The sequence below is a fragment of the Cotesia glomerata genome, linkage group LG4 (genome assembly GCF_020080835.1).
Source record: "Cotesia glomerata isolate CgM1 linkage group LG4, MPM_Cglom_v2.3, whole genome shotgun sequence".
Taxonomy (NCBI): Eukaryota; Metazoa; Arthropoda; class Insecta; order Hymenoptera; family Braconidae; genus Cotesia; species Cotesia glomerata.
Genome location: NC_058161.1, coordinates 17,568,095 through 17,589,969, shown reverse-complemented (window position 1 = coordinate 17,589,969; position 21,875 = coordinate 17,568,095). Strand labels below are relative to the sequence as shown.

Genomic DNA, 21,875 nt, shown 5'->3' with positions numbered 1-21,875 from the left:
TACCTATTGAGACTGATGAGTCGGACACCCACCCCCGTTGCTTTTCTTTATTTTTTCCCGATTACTTTATTTTCTTCCCGACATTAATATCGCGATACCGAGGATACCGAGTCACCGAGACTCTAATTTATATCGCTTACCCAAACCGCGACAAAAGTCGCCGGTCAGTTATCACAGAGTCGATCCGTGGCGCCCAATCCTGAACCGACTCCTTGCACCGACTCAGCCTGGGGACTCAAATGCGGCAATTCCTAGAGGACTAATCAACAAACCTGATCTCATACAGAGACATCTCTTATTTTGATTTTTTGGAGATAAATATCGGTGGGAGTTTTCGAGGCGAAGCTCCCCATAAAAGATAATTATGTTAATCTGATAATATTGTTTATGTTCGATTGGTTCCTCTTTGTCCTTTGACTGTTTTCCTGGTCCCTTAACTCGTCGAGCGTCTTCAGTCTTGGTAATGTTAACTGCACAAATGTATGATTGATATTGGGGGATGAGATAGCGTTATCATTGGGTCATGGTAATTGCGAGTAAAGAGAGTAGACAGTTAATCAAACGTTCTTTGTACAGGTGTACAGTCTTTGAAGATCTATTGATACTCTATTGCCGCTGGTTGTTGCGTGTGTTGTGTCGTGTCAAATATTCAATCGTTTATCCAATTAAATGACCCTTCATTGGCCATGCCGCTGACGTTGATGAAAAATTATCGAAAACTCACCTGCAACAAAAAAATAAACGGATTTTATTACTATCTAAAAGTATAAAAACTCGAAAGTTTTTTAATATTTGAGTCCAATAAATCGACAGCAGTAATTACTAATGTTGAAGTTATGCAGAATATAGAAGTAAATATTTAAAAATCGTAAATACAAAGTAAATAAAAAAAAGTTTGTTTCGTGGCAGTTCGAGTGGAATAATGCAGAGTAATTTACGTTGGTATCCACGGAAGTCGGAAGAAAATAAACATAAAAAGATAAATAAAAAAAGGAAGAAAGTAAAGAAGCATCGAGAAACCGTTGGGCTAGATTTCCGCAACGACGCCTCCAGCAAGGATTATCCTCCCTCCCTTGAGACCTTTTTCTGCGCCCTATACATTTATATCTATATCTATCTATAACCATACCGATCTATATCCACACTTGGTTCTTCGGAACGAGCTATAATATAGGAAGTATAAAGTACGTGGATAGGTATGGGTATAGGTGTGGGTATATATGAGTATAAGGAAGGTTGTCTTATTCAGCCGAGCTGAAGCCGAACCCGGCAAAGACTCTTATATATTTGCTTGAAATTTAGCAACCCCTTCTGGGAACAGAATTGCTGTTTTTACTGACTCACTCGCGCGGCTTTCATTCTCGACAGCCGACGGTCTGCTATCTACTACCCACTATATACTGTCTACTATCTGCTGATATCGTTCCTCGTCACTTCCGGTATCGTTTCGACGTTAATGCGTCAAAGCATCCCTCTGATATTTCACCCTGATTGCTTCTGCTTTTATGATATCTCTTACTTACAACCCTTTTACATGAATGTATGACGTGTATATTTGTAGAAACGTCAAGTATTCTTTATCGCTTTTTCGTGTCGGTAAATATTTGGTTTTTTGTATTTAAATGTGTCATTAGAGCTCTCATTACTTTTGTGTCACGAACATTTTTTGGTTATTATTTTTTTTTTAATAGTCAAGATAAAATTTAAAAGGGTTTTTTAGTGTAGAAATAAAAAAAAAAAAAATTTTTTTAATATTTACAAAATTTAAACATTTAAAAATGATCCGAAAATATTTTTAGAATTTTAATTATTTAGAAATATTAAAAATATTTTTTTCAATATGGTTGCCAAGACATCTCAAGTTCTTATTGAGTTATTTACTTGAAATTTTGTCTGAACCTTTTCTAAATATCCTTTTACAAATTTTACCTGTGTGTAACTTTTGTAATTTTCATTTTTTTGTACGTTTTGGATCTATAAATAATTAAATAGTGAAAAAATATTAAATGTCAATTCTTCTTTATCAATTTTTGAGAACGCTCGGAATTCGCGTTTTTTTACGGAAAGAAATTTTCTTTAAAATTCACCGTTTAATTCAAGAGAAAAATTACTTGACTACATTGTAACCTAGGGAGCTGTTTTATCAATTATTTTTAACAGCAATACTTTTCGAAGTTCAAAGAAGTAAAATTTACCGAGCTCTCGAGTAAAATAACATAAAATTAATGCAGCTTACTACACACAGATAAGGGGATGATTATTATTGGTCAAATTGTTATGAATGGAATATTATTATCATTTATTTTATAGGTTTCTTATTTTTGAAAAACTAGATTTTAATTTAATAAAATTGGATGTTTAATTAATTTTTTTAAAGGTTATTTCACTTGGAAATATATTATTTTATTTTACTATAATTTTTAATACTACAATAGTAAAAAATAATTATACCAAAGTAAAAACGAATGGTACATTGAGAGAAAAATCTGATTCTCTGAATTAGGAAAATCTAGTTAAATAGCATCACCACTATTTAATTAATTGAAGTTCTTATATCTAAAATTATTTATTATATTGAACTCTAATACATAGATTACTTGAACTATTTTTAGTAAATATGGATTTGATGGAAATCTTGATTAACTTCAACTCAGAAAACAGAAAAAACAATTCAAACAGCCCGGACCGGGAATCAAACCTGGATATTTTGATTAGGCACTAAGGACTCTTCCGATTGAGCTATCCGAGACATTGTCCGTAACAACCTTTCCGGCAGCTAATTATTTTTTGTTTGACACGATAACAGAAAAATATTTATTAAAATATAGTTGATATAACTATTAATCGATAGTTACTTAAACTAATGCATAGTTGGTGTAAATACAAAAAAAAAGTTCAGAAAACTACATTTTTATCCTTGTGACGTTAAAATTCAACCAATCATGAACTTCTCTCTCAGTGTAGCTTCTGAGTCGGTCAATAAGTTTCAATAGTAAATTACTGGTGAAAAAATAACGATTAAAGCCTTAAATTGGGCGCCAATTTCACAGTTGTCATAATTTAGAACCGTATAAGCCAGAAAAATCGGACACAACCCGTGAAAAAATTTTCTGATCAGACTATATCAGGCCTGATATAAACCGTCCATATCAGGCCTGATATGGAAATTGGCCATATCAGACTATATATGCCTTGATATAAGTATATCAGACTATGTACCCGCCCCGGTAAAAAAAATTATATATCATTATATTACATAATTATAAATGAAAAATGGCCCTATATAATTATGTATAATTAGGTATAATTATATATAATTATATATAATTATTTCCAAAAGAAAAAAAAAATCGGCGCGAGTGGGAATCGAACCGGGGACCTACCGCTTGAAAGACTAATTCACTACCCGTTTACCTAAGAGACTTACTTGTAGAACGAAGTTTATTATAACTACAAGTAATGCAAATCGTATACATGATTAATTCGTAGTGAACAAAATTTTTTATCTAATTTATTAATTATTAACTGTCAATATTTATATATAATAATGGTATCTATATGTAGATTTATAAAATTATCTATGTATACATGAAATCGCAAAAATGATTCTACGATATATTGTTCAGGTACTTCGTTGCTTTAAAATTTATAATTTCTTTGAAATTAAAAAAATAATCGAGATAAAATGAGAATTGAAAGCTTAAATTTTAATGGAATTATTTGTTTAGTATATGGAACTATATATTGCTGGAGGGCTTGGCTAACAATTTTTGAACTTGACAAAACTAATAATTTTTGTGAAATTAAATTTTGTTTTTAATTCCTATTATTTCATCCGAAAAATACTATATATTAAAAGATTGTGAATCATTGGAGTAACAGACTCTTAGATAGAAAAAGAGAATGTTTTATGGTAATCACAAAATACTCACTGGAGTAAAAAAAATTATATAGAATTCTATATGATTCATATATAATTTTATATGAATTATATATACATCTATATAATCATAAATGAATTACATATGCTTCTGTATAATTAGATATGAATCATATATAATAATAAATAGTTTTTTTTATTCGGGTATGCCTTTATATGAGTACATAAGACTACTTATGTGCTGATAAGGGTATGAGTATATCAGACCATATGAATCCATATCAAGTTATATCAACCCTGATAAGGGATTTTTTTTTCAAGTTTATCAAAGTATATATAACTTTATAAGGTTATATCAGAGCATATCAGGACCTATTAAAAAATAATGTAAAATTAGATATGAGCATATCAAGCTATATCAAGTCTGATATAGACATATCAAATTGATAAGGCTTGATCAGGCCTGATATGGCCAATTTTCATATCAGGCCATATCAGGACATATCAAAAATTAAATATGGACATATCAGATCATATCAGGCCAGATATGAACATATCAAAAATTTTTATATGGCCTTATCAGCTCATATCAAGCCTGATCAGAATATTTTTTCACGGGAATTTTGTTCAAAAGCTTGAAAACTCTGCTATAAATTATATTTGAGCTAGCAAATCGATAAATTATTCTTAACACCGAATTATTGTAGAAAAAATAACAATTGAAGTCATCTATTGGGCGCCAATTTTAAAATTGTCATAAATAAGCTCCTTATGGTTCAAAAAATTTATCAAAATTATATTCAGACGCTTGAAAACTCTTCTACAAGTAGTATCATTAGCTTCCAAATCTATGAATAAGTCTTAATAGTAGACTACTATTGAAAAAATAAAATATAGTCTATACAACTATTTATTAATAGTTAATTGAACTAATGTATAGTTCGAGTAACTACAAAAAAAATTCAGAAAACTATATTTTTATACTTGTAACGTTATAATTAAGATAACCGCACTATTATCTCAATGTACTTTTCAATGTTTTTTTACATAAACAGAAAAAAAAGGTTTACTTGAGCTAAGAAAATATTTTTCTTCCTAATTATTTTCTTGAGCGAAAAAAAAAATTTTTTTTGACACAAGAAATTTCACTTATTCCAACAAAATTAATTCTCTTGCTTTAAGAAATACGTATCTTGATCCAAGAAAATTCATTTAAGTCAAGAAAATCTTGTTGTTTTGAGAAAATTCAGCCTCTTGCTCCAAAAAATTTAGTTCTTGATAGAAGTAGTAAATTTTCTTGTCTTGAGAAAATTTCTCTCTTCCTCCAAAAAATTAAATATAAAGATAGAAGTAAATTTTCATTAATATTTTTATTGATTAACATGTCAAATAGGAAGCTCAAATAATATTTCATTATGTTTTTTCATTCAATATTTATAATTGCACGCTAAAATAATACAAAATGGGTATCAAATATTCAAGAGAAAAATTTTCTCAAAGTGAGAAAATTTTTTTCTTAGCTGAAGTAGGCGGCGCTGCTTTCCTAAAGTATCTAAAAATCTTGATCAAATATAAAAATTTATTGTATCAAGTGTTTATGATAATTTGAATTAAGAAAAAATTACTTTCACCAAGAATAGAATTTCAAGAAAAACTTTTACTTCGACCAACACAACTTTGGTCTTCCTTCCAGACATCCGAAAATTTTCTTAAGCCAAGAATTTTGCTCTCCAAGAATTGCAGAATGTTCCATTATTGCTGTCATTTTCGTGTAATAGCAATTCCCAAAATTAAAATTTCTGTTCCTCGATTTGAGAAGAAAAATATACCTCTCAAGAATATTTTCTAGAGTCAATAAATTTGCCGAAGGAAATTTCCGACGTTGATCTAGGACTCATCATATACGCATACAGCACATATATCCAGCTCAAACAGCATTGGATTTCATGATGGCAAGTGAAGCCAGCTTTCATAGCGCGTCAATGTGCCGTCGAAGCTAGAGATGTTACTATCAAACCGGAACATGTATAACGTTACAGTGTTAGATTTACCCAGGATTTAGGTTGCACCCACCGAATGCCGTTCACTCGGTCGTGCTAATCGATTAGCATTCGGATCAGTGGATCTTGAGGCACCGATTTCGGTGGTGTTGCTCTGGCTATTGCGATGGCTATTGCCACTGATTGATGAATTATTATTACTGTCTCCATCTCTGTACTCTGACTATACTCTGGCACTAACTGTCTGACCTGTGGTACACACGTCTATCTAATATTGAATACTCATCGTCAATCAGATTTCCGTATTCTCCAACCCATGGAAACATACCCAATTTAATGTAATCACAAAGCTTGCTTGCGGACAACAAAATTACTGACCTCTTACAGCTTAGTGATTTTGACTATTAATTTGTCCAATTCGCAATTGTTGTTTCAGTTGACAGGATAGTTTTTTTTTTTGATTAATAGGAGGATTTGCAAATCGTGACCCGAGAAAAAATGTTTCTATATAATTATATATAATTGTATATAATCATATATGATTATATATGGAATCACATATATAATTATATACAATTATATATGATCATACATAATTATATATAATCATACATGATTATATATGGAATTGTATATGAGGTTATATATTATCATATATAAATATATATGACTATATATGGAGCAATATACAACCATACAGGATTATATATAGTTCCATATACAATTATATATAAGTATATAGAATTATATATAATCATACATGATTATATATGGAATTGTATATGAGGTTATATATAATCATATATAATTATATATGACTATTTATGGAGCAATATCCGAAAAAAAATGTTCCTATATAATTATATATAATTGTATGTAATCATATATGATTATATATGGAATCACATATATAATTATATACAATTATATATGATCATACATAATTATATATAATCATACATGATTATATATGGAATTGTATATGAGGTTATATATAATTATATATGACTATATATGGAGCAATATACAGCCATGCAAGATTGTATATAGTCCCATATATAATTATATATAAGTATATATAACTATATATACTTATATATAATTAACAGACATAAAAATTTTTTCTTTGAAAAAAAATTTTTTTTGGTTATCACAAAAAGTGTAAAATGACGTTTATAATTACGTTTAAATAATTCTGAAATACAAAATTTGTCACATTTCCTATGAGATGTTTTGGTCTACTCTGCTACTACCTAATAGTAAAATCATTATTTATTTTATTATTTAAATAAGTGTTATATTATAATGAAATTCGGTAAAATAAATAAATTATGAATAATGACTATCCAAATATATATTAAAATCAATTTTTATATTCCATTTATGATAAACTCATATGATACATTATGTAGATCATAGAATCATTATCATCTAAGACAGCAGTACAGCAGACAGACACTTCAAGACGCACGGAGATCACCAAAGTTAAGCAGCATTGAGCAGGGTTAATAGTTGGATGGGTGACCGCTGGTGTTATAGCTATAAAATTATGTCTAGATATTTTTTTTTTGCATTTTAATTGGTTACACAGAATTGCGTAGGACCATATTAAATATTCTATCCATAAAATTAACCCAATAATTAATTAGATGTAATAAATATATAATTAAATATTGTTATATATAATTAGATATGATTATATTTGGCCATTTTTCATATATAATCATATATAACCAATTTATATATAAATATATATAATTATATATAAATATTTTTTCTCGGGGATATGTTAATAAGCTACGCCAGGACTGGAAAGTTAACGGAAATAATTGAATTGTGTCCTACTGTTTGATATATATCTAATTGATATTTTGAATTCAGATATCAAATATTTGATACTTATGTCAACAATAATATACTAATTGGACAGTTAAAAAACAATGGAAATAAAAGTAATTATTATGAGAATTTTTAATGCAAATTATTGAAGCGAAGATATTAAAAGTCTGGTCTTAAATTAAGATTTTATATAAATTTTCCTACTATTTTTTTCCGTGTAGATTTATCAAGGTCTAATTATAATTTGTTGCATCATTATTCATAAAAAATTTGGTAAATTGATATGTGCATAACTTAAGCATTCGTATGATATGTAAATTGATCACTGTAAAGTTTTACTATACAAATTTTCACTAGAAATTTGAATACTATTTTCGATTTTCTGAAAATTTTATATCAACCATTGATAAAATTATTATCTACACTGATAGAAGGATTTGTTTATAGTTAAAAATATTTGTTAATATTTAACAAATCATTTATAAGAGACCACTTTTTAGTCCTTAACAAATATTTCTTAGTATTTAAAAAGATTTATTAATATTTAATAAATGAATATCTGATTTATTAAATACAAACAAATCATTTTAAATACTAAGAAATATTTGTTTGATACTAAAAAATGGTCTCTAATAAATGATTTGTTAACTATTAACAAATATTTTTTTAATACAAATAAATCCTTCTATCAGTGTATTGTACACTACACAGTAAAAAATTTTGCGTCAATGCGTCAAAAAATTTTGTGTTAAAAATTTTTATGTTAAATATTTAACACTTTTTTGTGTCAATTTAACACTTTTTTTGTGTCAATTTAACACTTTTTTGTGTTAATTTAACACAATAAATGTTAAATTTACATATAAAAGTGTTAAATATTTAACACAAAAATTTTTAATACAAAATTTTTGACGCAATGACGCAAAATTTTTTACTGTGTACAAGAACAAATAAAAAAATAATTTTAATATGTTAATTACAAAAAATTAATTTTATTTACAATTCTGTTTTAAAGCTCGTTTAAATTTTCCCGCGGATAGTATTTTTTTCAGACGAATTGAACACCCTCTTTCGTTCCGATAAGTGAATCATATAAAAGAACCAATTAAAGTCTGTATTACCTTTGGTCAGTCAGCGAACACAATTAAGTATAGTATCAGCTGTCTTCAAGCTGTATTTACAAATAAATTTTTATAAATGGGTGCTCAAAGGACAGAAAATTTATTCAACTGCCAGCCAAAAAAAATTAATTATAATTAAACAAAACAATATTAAGCTGCAATTTTCAATACGCAACTCTCCATAAGGCAGATGAGGAGATTAAAAAAGAAATAGAGTTGAAAAATTTATTTTTTCAAAAGTTATCGTGTTTGCCCCTCCATAAAAACTTTAAAAATCTACACTAGCCATTAAAACGACTTTTTTTATGTGAAAATAGCAATTAATCGATAAAAAAAAATATTGTTAAGCTTAGCGATCATTTTTCTTTTAAAAAATCGATAGAAAAAATTATTATCTACTGTACACTACAAGAATAAATAAAAAAATAATTTTAATATTTTAGTTACAAAAAATTAATTTTATTTACAATTCGATTTTAAAGCTCGTTTAAATTTTCCCGCGGACAGTATTTTTTTTAGACAAATTGTACGCCCTCTTTCGTTCCGATAAGTGAATCACAAAAAAGAACCAATTAAAGACTGTATTACCTTTGGTCAGCCAGCGAACAAAATTTAGTATAGTATCAGCTGTCTTCAAGCTGTATTTACAAATAAATTTTAATAAATGGGTGCTCAAAGGACAGAAAATTTATTCAACTGCCAGCCAAAAAAAATTAATTATAATTAAACAAAACAATATTAAGCTGCAATTTTCAATACGCAACTTTCCATAAGGCAGATGAGGAGATTAAAAAATAAATAGAGTTGAAAAATTTATTTTTTCAAAAGTTATCGTGTTTGCCCCTCCATAAAAACTTTAAAAATCCACACCAGCCATTAAACCGACTTTTTTTTATGTAAAAATAGCAATTAATTTTTTTTTTAACAGTATGCTTTTTGTATTATTTATGACTGTCAGGTACGATTTAATGTAACTAAAGGTCGACATACTTTGTTTTAGGCGATAATAGAGCAAGCTAAAGGCATGCAATTATAATTATTCCCTCGAAATATCTACAGTGAATTATTATTTATTAAAACGTAAAGAACAGATTAAGTCTTGTAGATAATCTAAAAATGAAGAGAAAAATGAGCCATGAATTATTGAATATGGTAAAAGGTAAGTATTAACTATTTTCCTTTATTTTCTTCATTTCATTCATATACAAAGTTTAACGCTGCGGTAGCTTGAAATTAAATGCAAACAATGAAGACAGATAAATTTGCTGATAATGATAATGATAAGCACAGGATAACCGGGAGTAGAGACAAAAAGTATCATACTTTTTTCAGATTAAAAATGAACGGCGAGCAGAGAGCAAAGATGAGAACCGTGGGATGAGAATAACTGAAAATTATAATTTTGTTGGTACAAGTATGGTACAAATGATCGATCGGCATTGTAAAATCAATGTTATGGTAATATTTTTTGTGGCAGTACACAGGAAGGAAGTGTTTCCATTACCATATAAATCGCGAGCTTTTTTCTTCCATTTTTTTTCCCCCGATCGAAGATTCTGAGGTAGAAAATATGTCACTACGTATCTTGACATCCCGGTGTATATTTCACTGTAAGTTATTATATATTTTATGCATCGAAATTTATGTGCGTTTCAGAAATAATTTTATTGCTAGTTTTATTTAAATCGAGTGAGGAGTCAACTAAAGTATCGATTCGAATTTGTAAGACGCGAACGCAACCTTGATGTCATGATTTGACGAATTTTTTTTTTTTTAAAGATTACAAATAAACATTTTTTCTCATTTAAATAACATGAGAAAATTTATTTTTTATCTTTGGAAATTCATAGCTCGTTTTACAAGCGACGTCAAAAGAAACTTGACAAATATTTTTTGATGGAAATTGAATGATCTGCGAATAAAGTCTCTTACAATTTTTATGACAAATTCACTCTTTCAGAAGTTATGCAACAATAAAGCTGGGCATATCCTAAATTTTTTTTTCTTTTCGGCGTTTATGCCCACCTTTAACTTAAAATAACTATCAAAAAAGTGAATTTATCAAAAAATCATAAGATATCTTTTCGTCCTAATTATTTTCTTGAGCGAAAAAAAGTTTTTTTTGACACAAAAAATTTTACTTATTCCAACAAAATTAATTCTCTTGCTTTAAGAAATATGTATCTTGATCCAAGAAAATTTATTTAAGTAAAGAAAATCTTCTTGTTTTAAGATAATTCAGCCTCTTGCTCCAAAAAATTTAGCTCTTGATAAAAGTTAATTTTCTTTTCTTGAGAAAATTCCTCCCTTGCTCCAAAAAATTAAATATAAAGATAGAAGTAAATTTTCATTAATATTTTATTGATTAACATGTCAAATAGGAAGCTCAAATAATATTTCATTATTTTTTTTCATTCAATATGTATAATTGCACGCTAAAATAATACAAAATGGTTATCAAATATTCAAGAGAAAAATTTTCTCAAGAGGAGAAAATTTTTTTCTCAGCTGAAGTAGGTGGCGCTGCTTCCCTAAAGTATCTAAAAATCTTGATCAAATATAAAAATTTATTGTATCAAGTATTTATGATATTTTGAATAAAGAAAAAATTACTTCAACCAAGAATGGAATTTAAAGAGAAATTTTTACTTCGGCCAACACAACTTCGGTCTTCCTTCAGGCACCCGAAAATTTCCTTAAGCTAAGAATTTTGTTCTTCAGTCAAGAAATTTTTCTTTCTGTGTGTAACAAATATTATTTATAGGTAAAAAATATTTTTTTACTCTCAAACAATTGAGGGGCATTCCATAGTGACTGGTGAGACATTTGACTGGAATTCCATCAATTATAAGCTATAATTATGTGACTGAAACTTATATTATAGTAAAATTTATCTTATAATACGGAAGAATAACTAATTAACAACACCTATTTGTCAAAAACCTCAATTACTTTTTAAGTTTCTTGTAATTATAATTTGACTGAGTCTGACTGGTGGGACATCGATAAATCCTTCCCTCTTAACGGGGTATACTTAAAGTCCAATTTCAAGTCGACCACTAAACTTTTAAAAAATACTTTCCTCTCAATACAAAATTTATCCTACAAACATTCAATACTATCAAGAATTAGACTGATTACCTGCGTAGAAACAATTACAAAAATTTTTTTTATTGCGACTGGTGGGACAGGTATTTGTGACTGGTAGGACAAGTACAAAATTTGTACATGAAGTTGTTTATTAAAAAAACTTTTATATTATTTCAACCTCAGAAACATTATTGTTTATATATTTAATTATAAATTATTTAGAATAATTAATAAAAACTAATTAAAAAACACAAATAAAGAATTTAGTATGCTGACAACACGATCTTGATAAACTTAGGTATTAATTAATAACGAACATAAAAAAATTTGTTCCTAAAACTATAATAATAAATATGTTAGTTAATAACAAACATAAAATGAATTTAATCTTAAATTTATTAAAACAACATTTGACCTAGATACAAGTAAGTGCGGTTGAAAAGTTACTAGGATAGAAAAATTGATTTTCTTATTAATTAAAAAAAATTTTCTTTACAAATTAGTAAAATATAGACTTTTAATAATAAATTAGGATTAAATTAGAATAAATCAGAGAAATTTTAAAATTTTAGTCATTTTCCTACTTCGCATGGAATGTCCCTTGACTAAAAATTTTGTTACTAAATCAGTTTAGTAAATCCTTCTATCAGTGATGATTAGTATCATCCTACACAGAGAGAAATTTATAGGAACCTTTCCAAAAATTATGGGAATGGTTCCTATAATATTATAGGAATGGTCCCTATATTATTAAAGGAATGGTTCCTATAATATTATAGGAATGGTTCCTATAATATTATGGGAATAACGCACATAATAATAGAAAAATGTTTATATTCATGATAATGAAGCAATCACTTTAAAAATATAAAGTAATTATTATATATTTTTTTGCTAATAAATTTTTTTTTGTAAATAAAAATTAATCTTTTACTAGAGTGAAAAAATTTCTTTTTCATAATTTTTATTGACGTGTGTACTTAATCTTAAATTGTTTATTCCAACTCAGTTATTATTGTGTTAGATAATATTGAAAAATATTGTAGCAATTCTAAAGTTTCTCTAATAAAAGGGATATTTTCTTACTATACAATTAGAGGAGCAAAGTAGATATGGAAATTCATTGTTTATTTTTACAATTTCATTTTATTTTAAAAAAAAAATCATTTATTTACAATACATACGTTGAATATTTATTAAATCCACCTTTTGGGTATGTAACTTTTATTGTTTATATGAACAATATTACTTATTTTACATATTTCAAATGATGTTATGGGGAAGCAAGTAAAATGTTCGAAATTACTAATAATTTCAAATGCTTCAAAGTGGTCATCGAAGTCACAAATAACTTGAGTTGTAATGATAATTATCTGAATATTTGGTTCCTATAATATTATGGGAATGGTTCCTATAATATTATAGTAATGGTTCCTATAATATTGTAAAAACTATTCCTATATATTATGGGAACCATTCCTATATATTATAGGAATAATGTCGATATATATCGTAATATATTACAGTTATAATTATAGGTATCGTTCCTATAATTATAGGAACCATTCCTTAAATAATTATAATAACATTTCCCAAAAATTATGGATACAATTCCCAAAATTTACGTAATCGCTCCTAAAATGGTATAGGAAAACATTTAATTAAAATTATAGGAATGATTTCCATATTTTTCTCTCCGTGTATGATAAAAAATGACGCTAATTTTAATTATAATCCAATCAAAAAAGTAACTTAATATTGAGATCATTGTCCAAGAAAATGCAGATAATTGTAAAAAAAAAAAATCTTGTCCGATCGGATAGTTTGTTGATCAAACGACAATCAGTACGGGTAATTAACTCTGCTTATCAGGTTTTCTCTAGTTGTACCACCGGCGTCGAGACGATTTCACCATCATATCGACTGGCTACCGGAAATCGATACTCCTCTGCATATAGCCACTTTTAGATTACTATTTACTGGAACCTACAACGTTCTGACTAGTGTAGCCGTATCATATCGAATTCAACTTCAATATCGGAGCACTGATAATAATAATAATCATGATACGATGTATATGCAAATATTATCGTTAGTTTTGACACAAATAAAGCAGTAAATTAAAAACACAGATGGATAGAGCGGAGTTAATCGTTTGTAAACATTTGTGTAATCGCCTCTTTAGTAGCAAAAATGATGATGATGATAATAATAATAATAGTAATGAGAAACGTTAAATGATAAAATATTAAATATTGTCAAAGTGCGATGGGAGAGCCGTGGGTGAGGATGAGTTGGTAATGATACTCGTGATTGCCACTTGAATTGTAGCTCAATGACATCCTCTCTAGTAAAGTACGCCGTATGTTCTGTGGATATGCAGATATAGATGTAGATGTAAATGTACCGGGCAGTGAATATTAAGCATTAAACATAAAACATCAACCATTTATTCCGAGGATTTAATATAAAAAATTTACAGCGTCATTCGGATTATTTTGTTATCTACGGCTGTCAGTTAATTACTTAATCCGAAAATTTTAATGCATCAGTACTCATGAAATGAAGAGGTCATGACACCGATCATGTGTGGGTAATAAAACTATTGTGTTATAATGCAATGTCGGTGTTTATTAAGAGAGAAAATTATTTTATGGACGAATTTTAGATTGTATTATTTTTTATTTATTTAATCTCGACTAGCAACCTTGCAGTCACTATGTGACTGTCGTGACTTGTGAACTATAAATAAATTTTTGCTTGATTAAATAATGACTTTTTTTAAATTGCACTGTACTTTCTTAAATATTGACGTTCTTAAAGATATAAGCTGATCCTGATGTTACACTCATCAAGAGCTTTCATTTGAGTACCCACATGCATTTTGATATATTGCATGCCTTAAGCGCGAAGCGCGCAGGTATGCTCTATTCTCGCCTAAAAATCGTGATTTCGATTAAAACGTGATTTTCATAATTTAAACGAAAAAAATTATGGATAAAAAGCATATTGAAATAAATAGTAGTAACTACAGAACACGTTAAAAAAATTTTCTTATCGATTAAATAAGATTTCTCAGAAAAAAATCGTTTTTCTGATGAATTAAATGAATAAGAGCGTGATATTCACGGGAGCACTGGGCTTGATAACACCACAACTTTGTCAAAAATCACTTTCACGACTTAATTTTTTTTTGTTTTATTCCTGAGGAAGTTTATCAAAACCCTTGTGAAAATTGCGTGTCAAAATAATTCCGTTTCGATACAGTTAATTTTTTTCGATTGTCAGTTCGGTGACTTTTTCTGCGATTTCGGCAGCCATATATATTATTTTTCATAAACAAAATTGAAATAACTATAAACAAGCAGAAACTATACATACATGATGGTATAATTACTAACTGTTTTATCATCTGTTAAAATTTTTCTTTAGCTCGACCTACAGAGAGGATAATACTACTCGCGGGAAAATTCAAATTAAAAACGAATAATTTTTGTTATAATCTAAATAATTAATGTATGACATGAGCGCTTAAAGCATGCTCATTTGGATTTTCCAAACTTTTTTTTTATATGTTTCATATATTTTATATATACGATATTTATGAGATATATAAAATATATGAAAAATTAATGTGAGTACTCAAATGAAAGGTGTCGATGAGTGTAATGTCGGAGTGAGCTTATATCTTCAAAAATGTCAATAGTTTACCAGATAAAAAGTCATTTCTTCATTATGTATCTAGACACAGAGAATGTGAGAAATTTTAATACTTAAAAAAAAATTGGATTAATATTTTTACAAATAAATTAAATTTCCAAAAAATTGAAATAAAATTGAATAATAAGCTTAATTAAAATTAAAAAAACCAATAATTTTTCTCTACCAAAAATTAATAATGCAAAAATAAATTCATATTGTAAGAAAAATCTGTGAATAAAATAAAATAAATTGATTTGATGCAGTCAATTTACATAAATTCAAATTTTTCTCTCCCGCAATTCAATCTATTGTAATTCATATACAATTTTCACATTCGGATTTTTCTTGTGGATTTTATTAGAATTGAAAGAGGACGTGTGTGCATATGATGTACATCGGGATCATATCGAGTCACGGTTAAAAATTCACTCTTTCATACATACACACATTTTATATTGTATGAGGAGAATAGAGATTGTTACAATTGGTAGCAATCGATTCAGGTACCCATTTGATTCCTATTTATACATTTATATCTGTTCATTTTCAGTGTATCGGTTATCCTATGCTCAGTACTCTACTGAATAAAGAAACACACAATGCGTCAAGTATTTGTAGACCAGCAGATGTCATTTCCGAGACACTAGAAGCACAATGCCCTTAATATTTTTTCCTACGCCCATCAAACAAACTCAAGATCGTTATTCATTATTATTAATAGTCTTTTAATTATCCATGACTTTCAATAAACCACAACAACACTTCAGTATATTCTTTCGAACTTTGCTTATAAGTTTTTCGAAATTTATTGATAATTAAAAATTTTTTTTTGTATATATTTGTGATCATATATGATGATTATGCATGGCCATGTGATCACATACGGTCATTTGTAATAAGACATTGTCATGTGTAATTATGATCACATCACATATAGTATATGATCATATACGTTCATTCGCGATCACACGTGACTATGTTCCATCTATATGATCATATTTGATCATATATGGTGACCATATATGATGATATATAGTGATCATATATGGTGATAATACAATAGTCATATATGATCCGATAAGGTCATATTTGATTAAACGTGATCATATTTTTTTATAATGATCATCAGATGTGATCATAATTATGATCAGATGAGATCATAGTTATCATCAGATGTGATCATTGTTATGATCAGATATGATCATAGTTATCATCAAATGTGATCATTGTTATGATCATATGTGATCATGGTTATGATCAAAGGTGACCACAATTATGTTCAAATGTGATCATAATTATAATCAAACGTGACCATAATTATGATAAAATGTGACCATAATTATCATCAAATGTGATCGAAATTATGATCAAACGTGACCATAATTATGATAAAACGTGACCATAATTATCATCAAATGTGATCGAAATTATGATCAAACGTGACCATAATTATGATAAAATGTGATCGAAATTATGATCAAGTGTGATCATAATTATGATCAAGTGTATGTTCAAATATGATCAAACTTGACCATAATTACGATCAAATGTGACCATGATTATAATCAAACGTGACCATGATTATGATCAGATGTGATCATAATTATGATCAAGTGTATGTTCAAATATGATCACAATTATGATCAAACGTGACCATATTTATGATCAGATGTGATCATAATTATCATCGTGTGATCATAAATATGATCAAGTGTGATCATAATTATGATCAAAGTTGACTATGATTATGATCAAATGTGACCATGATTATGATCAAACGTGACCATGATTATGATGTGATCATAATTATGATTAAACTTGATCATAATTAATAATTATTAATTATGACCAAACGTGACTATAATTATGATCAAATATGAGCACCCTGATAAAAAAAAGTATTGAGACAAAGAAAAAAGCATTGAAAAGTATTGGTTTTCTAGTCAATCCAATACTTTTCAATACTTTTTTCTTTGTCTCAATACTTTTTTTTATTCAGGGCATACTTTATGATCATATGTTAAAATATTTTTTTATAATTTTATAATTAAAATATCATTTTTAAAATATGAAAGTATGAACATGTTACTCAATATTATACTGAGCTTCGATGGCTGACACTTAGTTCTAGGCGTAAATTTTTCTTATCGTGCCTTATTTATAAAGCATTGTATCTTAATCAAAAGCCTCTAATTAGGCGAGACAGAAATTCTTGAGCCTCGCCTACGCCGAGGAGATATTCGTCAAGACTATCTTGAGTCACCGGTTTATCATTCAGCGAAGTATGAAAAATCATTCTTGATATCTGCGGTTAAAATCTGGAATCAATTACCAGCTGATTGTACGACGTTACCAACGTTTATGGAGTTTCCAACTGCTTGTTATGAATATTTTTTACAATCTGATAGATCATAATATGTATTCATTGTATTAGAATTTAGTGATGATTGAGTGATTGAGTGACTGAGTGTTTAACACACTACATTATATATACTACTTTATATATATACTTTATATATACTACTTAACACACTACTTTATATATTATATTAAGATTTTTTGTATCAATTTTGGATGGCCGCAAGGAGTTTCGACTTCATGGCCAATTAAATAAATAAATAAATAATAATAATAATAATAATAATAATAATATGTTGTGATTACTTCATAATATTATGATATTACATTTAGTTACAAATAATGATCATAAGTGATAACGTTTGGTTTCAGATCAATTTTGTTGTTTTTTTTTTTATAATTCAATTTTGAAAATAAAAAAATCTCATTAAGTTCTAAACAGTTTAACCATATTTATTTGAAGGAAATATTTATATCAGATTGAGCAAAGCCGATACAGCATATAACTTTAATACCACACACGTCCCATTGTCCTCGCTTCCTCCTTTAGCTTGTTTCGGTCTCATATGTTACACATTCAATGCACCCACATTCATATAAACTATAAACTCACACATACAACTCGTAAAAAAACATGTTCATACATACAGGTTTAGCCAAAATACAAAGCATGTAAAATATACGATGAATAAATTTTTATTATTTTTTTTAAAATACCATCAGTGAAATAATATTTTTTTTTTTATTTAAAAATACACGCTTTTATTTTGTTATAAAATAAAAACCTATTTTTATCTTTGAATAGAATAAAAGCACACTAGAATGAAATGGGTTGAGTGATGTAATAAAACCTTTTCGAGAGTTAAATAATTAAGAGTTAAAAGAGAGGAAAGAGAAATAAACAATATGATGATAATTATAGGAGGAGTTTATGTTAGTTGGTGTAATGAGTAATAGAGGAAGAGTGTAGTTTTCTATTGGGTAAGATTATTCCAAATGGGAGACAAAAATGAAGATAAAATTTAAAATGTAATTCAGGTCAATCAACGAGTTCGGGACAATTGACTCTGACTTAAACGTGACGTAGTTTTAACAATACTAATTGGTTTGTTCAGCCGTCTGCTTTTCTCAGATATTTATGTTATTTATTTCAGGAATTTATTTGTTTTATTTTCATTAGAAAATTAAAATTTGTTAAAATAATACAATAATTTTTTCATAAAAAAAATTTGCCCGGGATTCGAACCCGCGACGTACTTTCCAATATTAATCTTCGTCTGAATAATTATTTCAGCGATATCTCGGCAATTAGTGGAGCGATTAACGCCACCAAAAGCTCAAAATAATCCTTATAAAATTATCTATCACTTGAATGGAACAAATGGGGTAAAACAGACTGGTCAAAAATATCTAAAAAAAATTTTAAGGTAAAGTATCCAGTACTTGAACACTTATAAAAATGGGACCAATACTTAAACAGACTTTTCGAATTGTTATAATACAAAATCCGTAAATTTATTATGAGTATTATGCGCATGTTATAATTATTCAAAGATACAGTAATTGATTTCTATAAGTTTTTTCAATTAGAAATCAAAACAATTATATTTTTATTAACTTAAAAGCTGACATGTCGAGAATCTCTGATAGCTGGTATTTTTTGCATGATAAAGGTATAAGGTACTAAATCGTAAACCGAACAATCAGTAGAAAAAACGGTATATCATCATTTTAAGTAAAAAAAAATTGTACCATCCAATGAAATAGTCTTTTCTAAATAAGACATATTTTTTGCAAAGACATAAACTAAAATTTTCATATTAAATTTTAGCGTCTAACTATACCTCCAAATTTTCAAAGCGGTACCCAGAACTTGAACAAGCTGGGGCCGTATAATTTTAACAGCACTAACCTCTAATAGGTTTATAGACTAGTGATCAGTATTGTGATTTGTATTAATTACTGCGAGTTAAATAAGTTTTCTAGCTAAAAATTAGTGTAGTTAAAAATGATTGAATGTTTTGAATTGAGTTTTTAACTTCCCGCTAAGAAAATCTCAGATTTTCAAAAATCGGGAAGTTATTGTTTTCACCCCGTTTTGCAAAAATCGAGTTTTCATCAGATCTCGACGTTTGAAGGTCACAGGAAGCTTCCCTGACTATCCCCGCGAGGTTGTCACGGTGTCTGTATGTATGTGTGTGTGTGTGTGTGTGTGTGTGTGTGTGTGTGTGTGTGTGTGTGTGTGTGTGTGTGTGTGTGTGTGTGTGTGTGTGTGTGTGTGAAAGTATGTGAACCGCTTATAACTTTTGAACGGCTTGACCGATTTCATCGCGGTTGGTGCCATTCGAAAGGGCTTGACCAAACTTAGATTTTGAAAACTATTTGGACCGATTCAGATCAATAGATTTTGAGAAATCGTAAAAAAACTGAAAAAAAAAATTTTTTTCAAATGTGGTTTTTTTGGAATAACTTTTAAACGGCTTAAAGGTTCAATTCCAAAAACTAATCAGCTCTTAACCTCAAAAAACCACGTCGATCGCCACCAGTCCGGTCAAAATCGGTTGATTCGTTCGAGAGATATCGTGAACGAAAGAAAACCGAAAAAAGTGTTTTTTCGGAATAACTCCAAAATTCCTAGCGCGATCAATTCAAAATTTAAGATTCTTTGTGAGGCTTAAAAAACTGCGTCGAATGCTTCTAACCGCGTAAAAATCGGTTTATTCATTCAAAAGCTATTGCGGTTTAAAAATTAAAAAAATAGTGTCTTATCAAATCTCTATCAGACTTTTGAGCTCGAAGAACTTTAAAGCATAGGAAACAAATCTCTTTGAGCTCGGGGAGCTCAAAGTAACCCATAAATTGTATTTTTGAGCTCGAAGAGCTCAAAAACGTCATTGGTGCAATTTTAAGCGCTTAAGTATGGAATTAGCGGGAAGTTGCAGGGATGGCCTTCAGGGTCAACCGTTTTCCTAATTTTTTTTGTTTATAATTGAAAATTTGCTTTGTCATTTATAAAAAATGTAATTAAAAAATTAAATACAAATATTTCTCATTTTTAAATGAACATATTAAATATTCACAGTATTATTTTTAATATTATTCAATAATATGATATAAATCTTTGGATATTTCAATAAGACGTTAAAAATTTTTGGTGTGCCTATTGCCATATATTTTGTTAGTTCAGCTACTGCTCCCGGAGTGTTCAACTACTGCGGCTTGTCAGAATTGATTGTTCAACTACTACTCCTTTCATAGTCTATATTACAAACGTTGTCAAAATATAAATATTCAATTATCTGCATTATTTTGCGCTTCAATCAATTCAAAATTATTTATATTTTCATGAAAATCACTTATTTGAATAATTACATCTTTATATATTAAAAGTAGTGTCAAATACGTTTTACTTTGAAACGTAATCAACTACGTAATACTTTACCTTACCTCAAAATTTAAAAATAAAAAATTGTAAACAATGTTATTTATTTAATGAAGTGAAAAAATGTTTTTAAATCTTAATTTAGAATAATGAATCTAAATTACGATTTATTACGTGAGGTTAATTAAATAAATGAAGTCTTACGGTCAATATCCGGGTGAGTAAATTAATATTTTAATCTGCGGGTAGTAAGAAAATAATAAATAAAATAGTTATTCTAGAGTAAATAATCAGACCGATAAAAAATGAAAAATGATGTTACTGGGTGTGGTATTTTGTCCTTAGACTACTCTCTATTTTACTGCAACGTTGTTTAACGTAGAGGCCGGAAGTTGGCGGGGATCTGAATTTTTTGCTCGTGACACACTGAGTCGCCGAGTCATGCGAGAGAATCAACTGCACACTCATTATACACACATTTTTTAATGTAATAAATAGTGTGC

The 21,875-nt window shown here is 28.3% G+C and overlaps 1 protein-coding gene and 1 long non-coding RNA gene across 9 annotated transcripts in view; both read right to left on the bottom strand.

The window, feature by feature from the left end:
* Positions 1 to 21,875, bottom strand: part of LOC123264090 (fasciclin-1) — a 382,407-nt gene that overhangs the window by 351,534 nt on the left and 8,998 nt on the right. The window lies entirely within an intron of this gene.
* On the bottom strand, positions 1,081 to 21,250 carry LOC123264094. Its single transcript, XR_006509270.1, has 3 exons — positions 21,056 to 21,250; positions 8,783 to 8,787; positions 1,081 to 1,093 (listed from the first exon to the last, which is right to left on the bottom strand). It is a non-coding gene; the product is annotated as an uncharacterized LOC123264094 (long non-coding RNA).